We start from the raw sequence: 10,006 nt of genomic DNA, 5'->3' as shown, positions 1-10,006 counted from the left end.
ATGAACCTGACAAATCTGAATATAGTAGCCAAGACAAAAATTAGCTGGTTTCATAAGACATAAGCACTTGTCCATAACCAGACAAGATGACAAATGTCAATGTGTTAGATTTTAATGGATCAAAGGATTCAACTCTGTTACTTTTTATGGCTTTGGTTTTTGTGGCTTTCAGGAAAAACGTATCGTGGTCATAACCTCTATATATCTATCACCTAATTAAAATAGAACCAGAAGCAATGAACTTATTCTCTACAAATTGGATTAGAAACTTTGTCCTTTAATCTCAATGTTCCAAATAACAAATGTGCCAGATGAAAGAGACCAAAGCAATAGTTACATTTATGTATCCTCGAAAATATTTCTACATAGCTGAATTATTTGCTGAATTATACTTTCAGGATTCTTCATATTATTTTAGTATGATTGGCTTGCTTTTTTACTAGTTACTGTTTAATCCCCTGAAAGATGTTTGCTTCAGTTCTACACCAAATTTCTCCCTCCGAAAAGCAAAGGCAAAGATATTGTAAACACATTTCATTTTTTCTCAGATGCATGGTTTTCCCTTTGTCCTGAAATGTATCATAAGCACTGAAAGATTTTTTTTTGCTCTTGTAGGTCACACATTATATTCCCGACATGTAAGCATCAAAAACTCTTTGAGCTTTTAAGATCTCATTATAGGAAGAACTCATTAGCAAAACCCCCCTCAAAGAAACAAAACTAAAACTCAGATGAACACTATCCTCCGCATTAATCAATCTTCTTACTTTGTATGCTGTGAATGTTTTAGGAACTGCATGTGCCTTTTGAGGATCCATAGTTGCACAACTGTTACCCTTCCAATAAACAAACTGGAATATTTGGTGTTCAGACTTTACTCATGGATGAAACAAAATGTGTTAGTAAGAAACTTTTATTGGGTTCCTGTTCATGCTGTTCCTTTAGTCTTCTTGATAAGTAGCTTTGTCTTTCATTGACATATTTGAAGTCCTGATAAAGGAATAAGTGCAGAAAAAAGTTGAATACAAAATGCACTATGATATCTTCTACATCCTTAAGCAGATGTCTGGGCTAACAATAAGAAGAATACAGCCCTCTTTCCCTAATGCTTTCAGGCAAGACAGTCCTCTGAACCTGTTCCTATGTGTTGGAACAGAGTAAAAATGTGAATAACTATTTTATACAATCATTTGGGTGAGTCATAGAGGATTTTTTGGTTGTTCTCTTCTTACTGTCTTCCTCCATATCCTCTGGACGTATGGAAGAGATTATACTAACAAGTTATTTCAAAAATCAAATTTGCATGATAGCAACTTGTTTTATGGTTGGTTAACTTATATTTTATGGTAGTATCTGAATGACCTGTAAACTGGGATATCAGTATTTTGCTTTTCTGAGGGGTGTGTGGCATGCTTTCCAGAAGAGTTAGGCTAAATACTCACTTAAATGAAACTGAACTTATTGCAGCTGCTTTTATTATACAGGGTTGGGATCCATGGAATAATAAAAAAAAGAGGACTAAATATTTGGAATACATTGCAAATCATACTGAATAACATCCTTCTGTATTCGTTACTCAGAGCACTTGCGGTTCAGAGGCGCAGATGTTGCTTATGTATGTGGGTGACTCAATTTGACAACCTGAGGGCTCTGTGGACAGAGTTGTGCTCTGCACCCGAGTGATTAACCAGGAGAAAAGAACTGGCAAGGCTGCCTCAGGGTCTGCACACAGCATCTCCCGTCTCCCAGTCCATTATGAGAAACAGCTAGTCTGGCAAATGGCAGGGAAAAGCTCAAAAAACCACAAAAGTTATTTGTAAACTTTGGGATTTTTTCTTCAAAATAGAACTGGATCTCAATATTTTAGGGACTTAATGTGCTGAAGCCATAACAAGACCGTCCTTGGCTGGCAGCTAAGTTAGGAAAAGAATCAAGATGAAAAGTGAAAAGAAAACCCAACTTTTACAAGAGTAATTAGCCACTGGAACAGACTATCAAGGGAAGGAGGGAATTCATCATTGCTTGGAGTCTCCATGAAAAAAAGACTGCTTTAAAAATTATGCTTGCCGATGTCTGTAATTTTTACGACGTGTCTTGTGATGCTTGGTGGATTCTGTGTTGAGCCAGCTCCTGTGTTTATTTGAAATGCTCAGATTTCATCTCACAAAGCAACGTTTCTGGCCTTCTGGTCATGCCGAAGAGTTTGTATGGCCCAAGTGAAGCCTAATGCCTCCATACTGAAAGGCAAATAAGGATACCCAAATGTTTTGAAAAGTGTCAGGGCTTTTAAGTCAATCTCATAATTTCTGTGCTTAATTTATGATTCTAGAATCTTTGGAGTTGTCAGTACTGTAAAAAAGGGGTTTTCTGCAGTTCTCTACCACCTGAAGGGAACATGAGTGAGCTAAGAAACATGTAGTAGAACTGCAGCAACTGCAGTTTCTCCACAAAATCTTTCTCCCTGAAAACTCCTGACTACAATATCTTAATTTTTTTTCTGGTCTTAAAATTATTCAGTTTAAGAGCCATGTGTTACAATGGAATATTCAGTGTCTTCTTTTGCTGGAAACTAATGGAAGTCTGTAATTAACACACTCAAAAATTACAACATATTGCCAGTGTCACTATATGCTTGAAAAATATATTTGTCCTTATTTCTGCCTCACCATCAGACATCGTCTAGTGTCTACTACCCACGCTGCATCTAAAACCTCAGTTGTCTTGATGTTAGGTTATTTAGGACTGATGTTTTGTCACATTTTGCCTTTGAGCTTTAACATTCAAGCATGTATCTTGGTATCTTACATAGCCTCCAGTGTCCTACCAGCCATCACCTGAAGACACCTGGGAACCTCCTGACACCTCTGTCACCTAGTCTCTACTCTGCTTTTGAAGCTCAAGTGGGAACCTACTTTGTTACCGTTTGGATAAAATTTGCTATGGACCTGTGAATCCTGTTTAGAAGTGCATTGTTTTTATTCAGGTTTTCTTTTTTTTAAAATCATCCTAAATTCAAAACAGGTTAAACAAATAGGCAATCATTTCTTTATAACATCAGAAACAGACAGCACAGTCACAGATGTTCATAGAAGATATAGGTGAAGAAATAAAAGAAAAGCTGTTTGGCTTACTTCACTAGGATTAGATCAGAAAGGTCTCCCTTTCCTTCTCTAAATGGGATTGTTTCTTCTCTTGTCCAGATTGTATTCGAGTTTCAGGCTTTATGCTTGCCACCTCTCTCCTGTGGTGGAGTATTCTAGATTTTTTATTCATTTTCTTCAAACAAATCTTCCAGGGGTCCAGACCATGCTTTTTTTTCCCTCTGCAGTGACTTCCATTTTATTCTTCTAGGAGAGACAGTCTGGCTTCCTACCAAATTTAAGGGGAAAAAAAAAAAGAAAGATTATTTCCTTTCCATATTTATGTAAATATGTTTTTGTCTACTGGAACTCATCCTCTGCTCTTAATTGATAAGTAAAGCAATTTGCTTCGATGACGTGCACAACTTCTCCTTCCCTTTGGTGACTGTTTCTAACTCTTCAATAAGGAATGTATCTTTCTTAGACCTTACTCTAGTATCAATTTTTACATTAAAAACATACTTGAAAAGCCAACGGTCTTAACTGTATACAGCTTATTACTAGCTTTTGACTGAGACCACACATGATGCCACAGAAGTCCTATGGAGTGACAGTGGATTTGGGGGTGACTAATCCCCTATTTCTTCCTTTTAGGCATGTAGTATTGTATTGAATATAATACATATTGCATAATACATAATACATATAATAGTATTGAATATAAGACATATTTCCCCTGGAAGTAGATATGTGTATGAGATTGTATTTCGCAGTTAGGTGACTGGAAATGAAAGTACTCTGATCCGCAGTCCATTTCATTTTGCCAGAACATACAGATGTGTAACTCAGATCTGTAAAGAGGTGTTGGGAGGAACTGGCTGAAAATATTCCATACTGTAGTTTTCTTTTAGCTGTTGCTTTTAGTTTATTTTAAAAGCAAATTTATTTTTTCAAATTATGCTTTTATGAATGCTTTGTGGCCTCTACCAGTGGCAGAAGCTCTAAAATAAAGTTTTATAATTTGCTAGAACCATTCTAAGGTACCCTGATGGGCAAGTCACATTTTATGCTTAGAAGAGCTAAAAATGTCTGCAAAAAAGCTCCATACTCCAGTGTCAAGTAGGTCAAGAATCGCAGGTTATAAAAAGATTTGGAATATCTGAAGCAAAGACCCTCAACTAGATCTCCTCTAAAGCCTTGTTTTGCTCTTTTTCTCTTGCTTAGTCTCTCAAGACTGTAAAGTACTTAGGAGGGTATTAGTAAGCTAATGTGGAGAAAATTCTCTTGCATAACACTTGGAGTTTTAGAAGTCAGTTTCAGAGGAAGAAATACCTCTAAAAAGAAATACGTAATCCCATAAATCTTTTCCTGTATTGACACTGAAGACAGCACTTCAGCCAGGAGGACTGTTCTGAGTGGCAGCCAGGAGGGCTTATATCTTGCAAGATACACGTATCTCCTGCTTTGCTCCCTACATTTGTGGACCCTAAGTTCATAGCCAAAGGCGATAAACAGACCAGATGACTTAGATCAAAACTTCAGTGTCTTTGTTCCTCATTAGTCTTTCTGCCTGCAATTTAAATTGAAAGAAATATAAAACCCACATATCCTCCCTATTTTCCTATACAGTTGTAATCACCATAGCATCATGCATCTCAGATACACTAATTTATATTTGAAGTAGCTTTATTAGGTAAGGAAATATTGTTTTTGTTTGACAGGTGAAGAACCAGGCTACGAGGACATTCACATACAAAGGCTGGGACTAAGCTGCAACAGCAAACCAGAAATTATGCCCAATGACACGAATGTATCTACATGCACCCACATAATCTGAAAGCTTGAACATCCTGTTTGGAAGCATGGGAAGAAATAATTTCAGCAGTCTTATTCTACTTATTGTGCTGGAAATATGGAAAAGTACAGAAATCTAGAAAAATGTGCCGTTTGTTGTCTCTGGATGACAAATCCCTGTTTCACTACCAGCAATTGATAGGGAGCTCCCTGGTCACCAAATGCAGCCCTCCTGTATTTCAGGCAGGTCCTTCGTATCATCCCTTTCATAATTGGTTCAGTGCCGGTTCAGTATGTGAAAATTATTGGCACTAGTTGTGTTAAATACCAGGAACTTGTTTTTGCCTTGAGGAGGGGACAATTGAAGCCAACAGAGTACCAAGGAGCCACAAATGAATAAGCCAATTTTGAGGTAGGCAAGGCAAGAGGAGTACAGGCCCTAATTATATTCACTACATATAAATTTAAATTCTGGCTCTACTGAAATAGGTACAGATTTTGTCATTGACTGTGCTGAAACCAAGCAATTATTCATTACTTCTAAGTGAACTCTTGGCCTTTATAAAAGTTGTTTCAATGTAAGTTTTTTCTAATGGACTCTGTTCAGGTATTTATTATTTATTCAATTATTTCCTTGTCTTATCACTGAGGCAACCATTCTGCATATTTTCTGTGTGTTTTGCCTTAGAAAAAGGCTTCTTGAAATTCATACTACATTGTACTTTCATTCTGGTCAGACAAAGCTTTATTACAAAGACAGTTTTCATTCTCAAACTGGAGCTTAAAGAAGCCAAAGGAATATATCACACCACATTTTAGACCAGATTCTATTTAACTGTTTTCTTCAGCTATTGACCATTTCCACTGCAAGTGTTGCTGTTGATTTTTTTCCTCCCAGGTAGTATAAAACTCCATTTTGGATGTCACTAAATACTTAAGAAGTCTCTGTGTGTGCGGGCGCGTGTGTGTGTGTGTGTGCACGTGTGTGTTGTTCACATCTAACACGTGCTGTAGGGTGAGCACAGGCAAACTACGGACTCTTAATTGGAACTTTCTTAAACTTTCTGAACCTCTTGTGTCTGCAAAATTTCATGGAAAATCTCATATGAGGAAGCTGACTTGTGATATTTTGACACTTTCATCTCCAGAGCTCAAAGAGCTGAAACATACCAAAAAAATTCAAAGCAAAGTTAGCCAAAGGCTTTGAACCTTAGGGATGTTGTATAAGTTCAGTTTGGATTTGGAGCAAATACTCTTAGTGGATCTTATTTTATTTCAACTTGTTTATCCACACTAGTTGTTAGTGGTTTATCCTGAAGGTTGTTCAGTAATTAGAGTCTGGGAATTGAAATTCTGGACCTAGGCACAGAGTGAACCAGCAGCTATGACAGTGGCAGTACTGGAGGTCAGGATTTAATACAGATATATGTCCCTTGAATGTGTCAAACTCCAAAAGCCCTACATGTTGATGGGCTGATTACTGATCACACTAACCCGTAATAGGTACTGTGTTCTGAAATAATTTGCCATCTGGTAGCAGCATTATCACCCCGTTCAGAGGTGAGTTTAAAGAAGATGATTTCTTGGAAGGCTAAATCCCTATTTTATGACAGTTTAAAAGGATAATTAAATTTAAATTATTCTTTTTATTCTTCTAAAATAGGAAATAACTAACCTGGGTGAAAGCGCATGGATCATTGTGACTTTAGCTATTATAGAAAATCTATAACTATGGACATTGATATACCTTTTGTTATACAATACAATTACTGTGCGGTAGTTTTATTAAAGGTAAACTGTATTTTACTTAGTTTTTTTTTTTAAAAAGAAGACTACAAAAGAGCTTTCATTTAAGATCTAATTGATTTGTTGGAGGTCAGCCTCCTTCTTAAGCCCCTTTTGATTGATTTGCCGAAAAAGGATTTTTCAAATAAGAGGTAAAGAAGCACTGAAAAAATTGCTAGCCTGGCCTACATTAATAAAATACAGTATTCTGGTAGGCATAACTTTGGGCAAGGTCAGGGTCCTGTCGGGTCAGATGCCCTTGTTCTTACAGACTAGTGTTTTACCACACGCAGTTCTAGTAGACATGCACACATCGACAAGTCCTGGAGAACTTCTTAGGCCTTCAGTTAAACATTTTTACCAGAAGTCCCACCTCCTGCAAAGTTAACAGGATGTTTTACATTGACTTCCAGAACCTACCTCTTGCTCTGCTTCTGAATTACAGGACTTCTTTTTAAAAGGAGTTTTCATACCAAGTAGGGAATCATTTTCCTATAAAACCACACAAATGAAAATATAATTGATCTGAATTACCTGAAGACACTTTGGCTGTGTGAGTTTAGTTTAATATAATTTAATCAAAATAAAATAAAATGTTAACATTAAATCCATGAATCAAAATATGTAAAGATGGATTTTCCTGGCCACGCATTTTCAAATTTCCTGTTGTATTTTATTGCTATAAATAGAAATATATATGCAGTTTGGTGCAGGCCAGGGACCTTGTTGCACTACAGTAGGACTGGCCCAGAAAGTTAATGGTTCCTTCAGCCCTTCAGTTCATCTCCACACATCTGCATAGGCAAGATGCACACTTAAAGTTGCTTTTTGTGTAACTGCTCACTTACTTTTCCTTGTGCATGGGAAGATTTTGTACATACAGGATTCATAAATGGGTATGGTAGATACATCATGGGTAGGAAGTTTTGAAAGTATAATTCCAAATTCTCTCTCATTTGATTTCTAATTGCTGGAGTCAGATCATTTTGTAAGTGGGTTCTTGACTTTCCAGAAGTTATTTATGAACTGCATTTTATTCATGAGTCTCTGGTCGTTTGAGACTATTACCATCTGTAGGTGAGTACATATACCTATAAAGAGCATGAGAAGGGAAAAGTTAAGAAGTGACCCTTACATGGCACAATAAAAGGTAATGAGGTGTGCTCACCTGAGATAAAAGCGCTGAGAGGTATATAAACAGAAAGCAGTTTAAACAACCTGACCCATTAGTAACAAGCAGTAAAATGTGCAGAGGAAGAAGGTCTGGAGGAATCTGAATTTGTCAGCAATTGGAATCCACTCTGTTCATCCTTAGTTATCACAAAACATGATATGAGAGGTCATGATCTAATTTTAACAGACATTTAACACGCTGTGGTTTTTTTTTTTTTTTCATCTGTAGTAGCTACCAATGAGATAAGTAAGGCACAGCAGCTGCAGCCAGAGCTAGCTGCAAATCATTTACAATTTCAATTGAGAGAGTAGCCCTAAACAGATGATTGATAGACCACAACAGCCTTTTACTGCTTGGGTATCATGTCTGCGACATCGTGTCTGAGATAGTTTGGTGTTTCCTGGATTTCTTTTCTTGCTTAATGAAAGAAAGCGCCTTTTTTTCCCTTTTTTTTTTTTTTTTAAATCATCTTTATTATATTTCTTGTAGTGTTTGTTCAGCTTGTGTTTCTCAGTATCAGACACTTGCAAATGCATCTCTCTATACCCCATGAGTTGTTCTGCCAAAAATACTCCCAGTAACTCCAACATTCCTTATTCCATTGTTGTTAGTCTCACATTTAATAATTAATATTTTTCCTGCTTTTCATATTCAGCCTTCTTCTATGTTTCTTCTCTACACATGACTTAACAATTTCTAAAGAAATCATTCCAGTAAAGGACATGGTCTTTTTGCCTTCCTTTACCTTCAGTCCTTCAAAAAAGGATTATTTCTGCAAAGGTATTCTGGGAACAGAGTGAGTAGAAATTAAAATAATAACTCCTGATTAACTTAAACTTTTCATACTGGGATTCACCTGTACTTCAGTTTTCATCAAAATTGTTCCTGGAGTTGTTTTCTTTTCTCCACGCACTCCCCCCCCCCCCCCCCGAAAATGCCGCCCTCATAGAATCATTTCCAATATTATTATTTCTTATTAGAAAACGTTGAAATAAAGTCTTGAAATCTTTTGGTCAGATAATTTTTAAGCAATTATTTTTCTTTCCTGTTCATGTCTGCCTTCCATTTAGAAAGCAATTGAAGCAATTAGGAATAAAACTATTAAAAAAAAAAGAATATTAAAGTGTTTGTGTCTTGCCCAGACTTGACCTCCTCCATAATTTTGTCAATTTATGTGAGATTTATTTTACTGACTTTAAGTTATTCCACCTACTTCAGGCACCCATCCCTGAATAAACTTCCCTTTGGCTGCTAAGGGATCTTAACCTTTACATGACTAACATTAGCTGAGATTCCGTTCTTGTTTCATCTCTTTGTGTCTCCTAAGGAAGTTGGGTGGCATGATGCCTCTGACACACATTTGGGAGAGGTTCATTTTTAGAAATTCACAGTTTCCCTTCCTCTGTCTTTCGTGCCCCACCTGTGTGTGGATTGCCTCCTTTATTTCTGAATGGCCATGCAAGACAAAGAATCACAGTGCTCTTCAGTTGCCACATCCCTCGGCCCTAGACGTGACCTGAATTCATTACTTCTTCATAAACAGCACAAAGCAAGGCAGAGAAATGAAGTTATGAGCAATTAACTTAAAACCAGCAGAATATCTTCATGTTCTCCATAGATTTACCACTGGCTGTATCACGCAGCTGACTCAAATCTCTTTTTTTGTCATCTGGTGCTGTTGGGCCCGTTTCAGCATTACCACTACCTCAGTTCAATTGTTAATATCTCTGAGGATTTGTATTTCAGATTTCCACTGCTATATTGGTTTCCAATAAATCCAAGAAGCACTCCAGCCCTTCTTCTCTCCCTGAATATATTGTCCTAAGCTAACATTTTGTGAACTGTTGGAATCTACTTGAAACTATTCTTTTTTAAGATCATTTTAACTCCTTCTCAGATTTAAGACTTCCCAGGCTTCTAATACTTCATAATGAGATTGGTGTCCGAGCAGGAACCTCGAAATGATTGAGAGGGTTTTCTGTAATCTGTTCTTCTAACTTTACATCTGGATTTCCCCACACATTAAAATTGTCTCTGCTTGGAAGTTTATCTGGTTGGAATTTGAGGATGAAGTCATTTTTCTGAGTACCTCACACCTGGAAATCCAGCTGCCTCTACTCTGGATATGCTGTTGGCTATCTGGAAATCTCAGATGCGTCAGCTGAACTCTGCC

This window comes from Aquila chrysaetos, chromosome 14, assembly GCF_900496995.4.
Source record: "Aquila chrysaetos chrysaetos chromosome 14, bAquChr1.4, whole genome shotgun sequence".
NCBI lineage: Eukaryota > Metazoa > Chordata > Aves > Accipitriformes > Accipitridae > Aquila > Aquila chrysaetos.
This window is presented reverse-complemented; position numbering follows the sequence as displayed.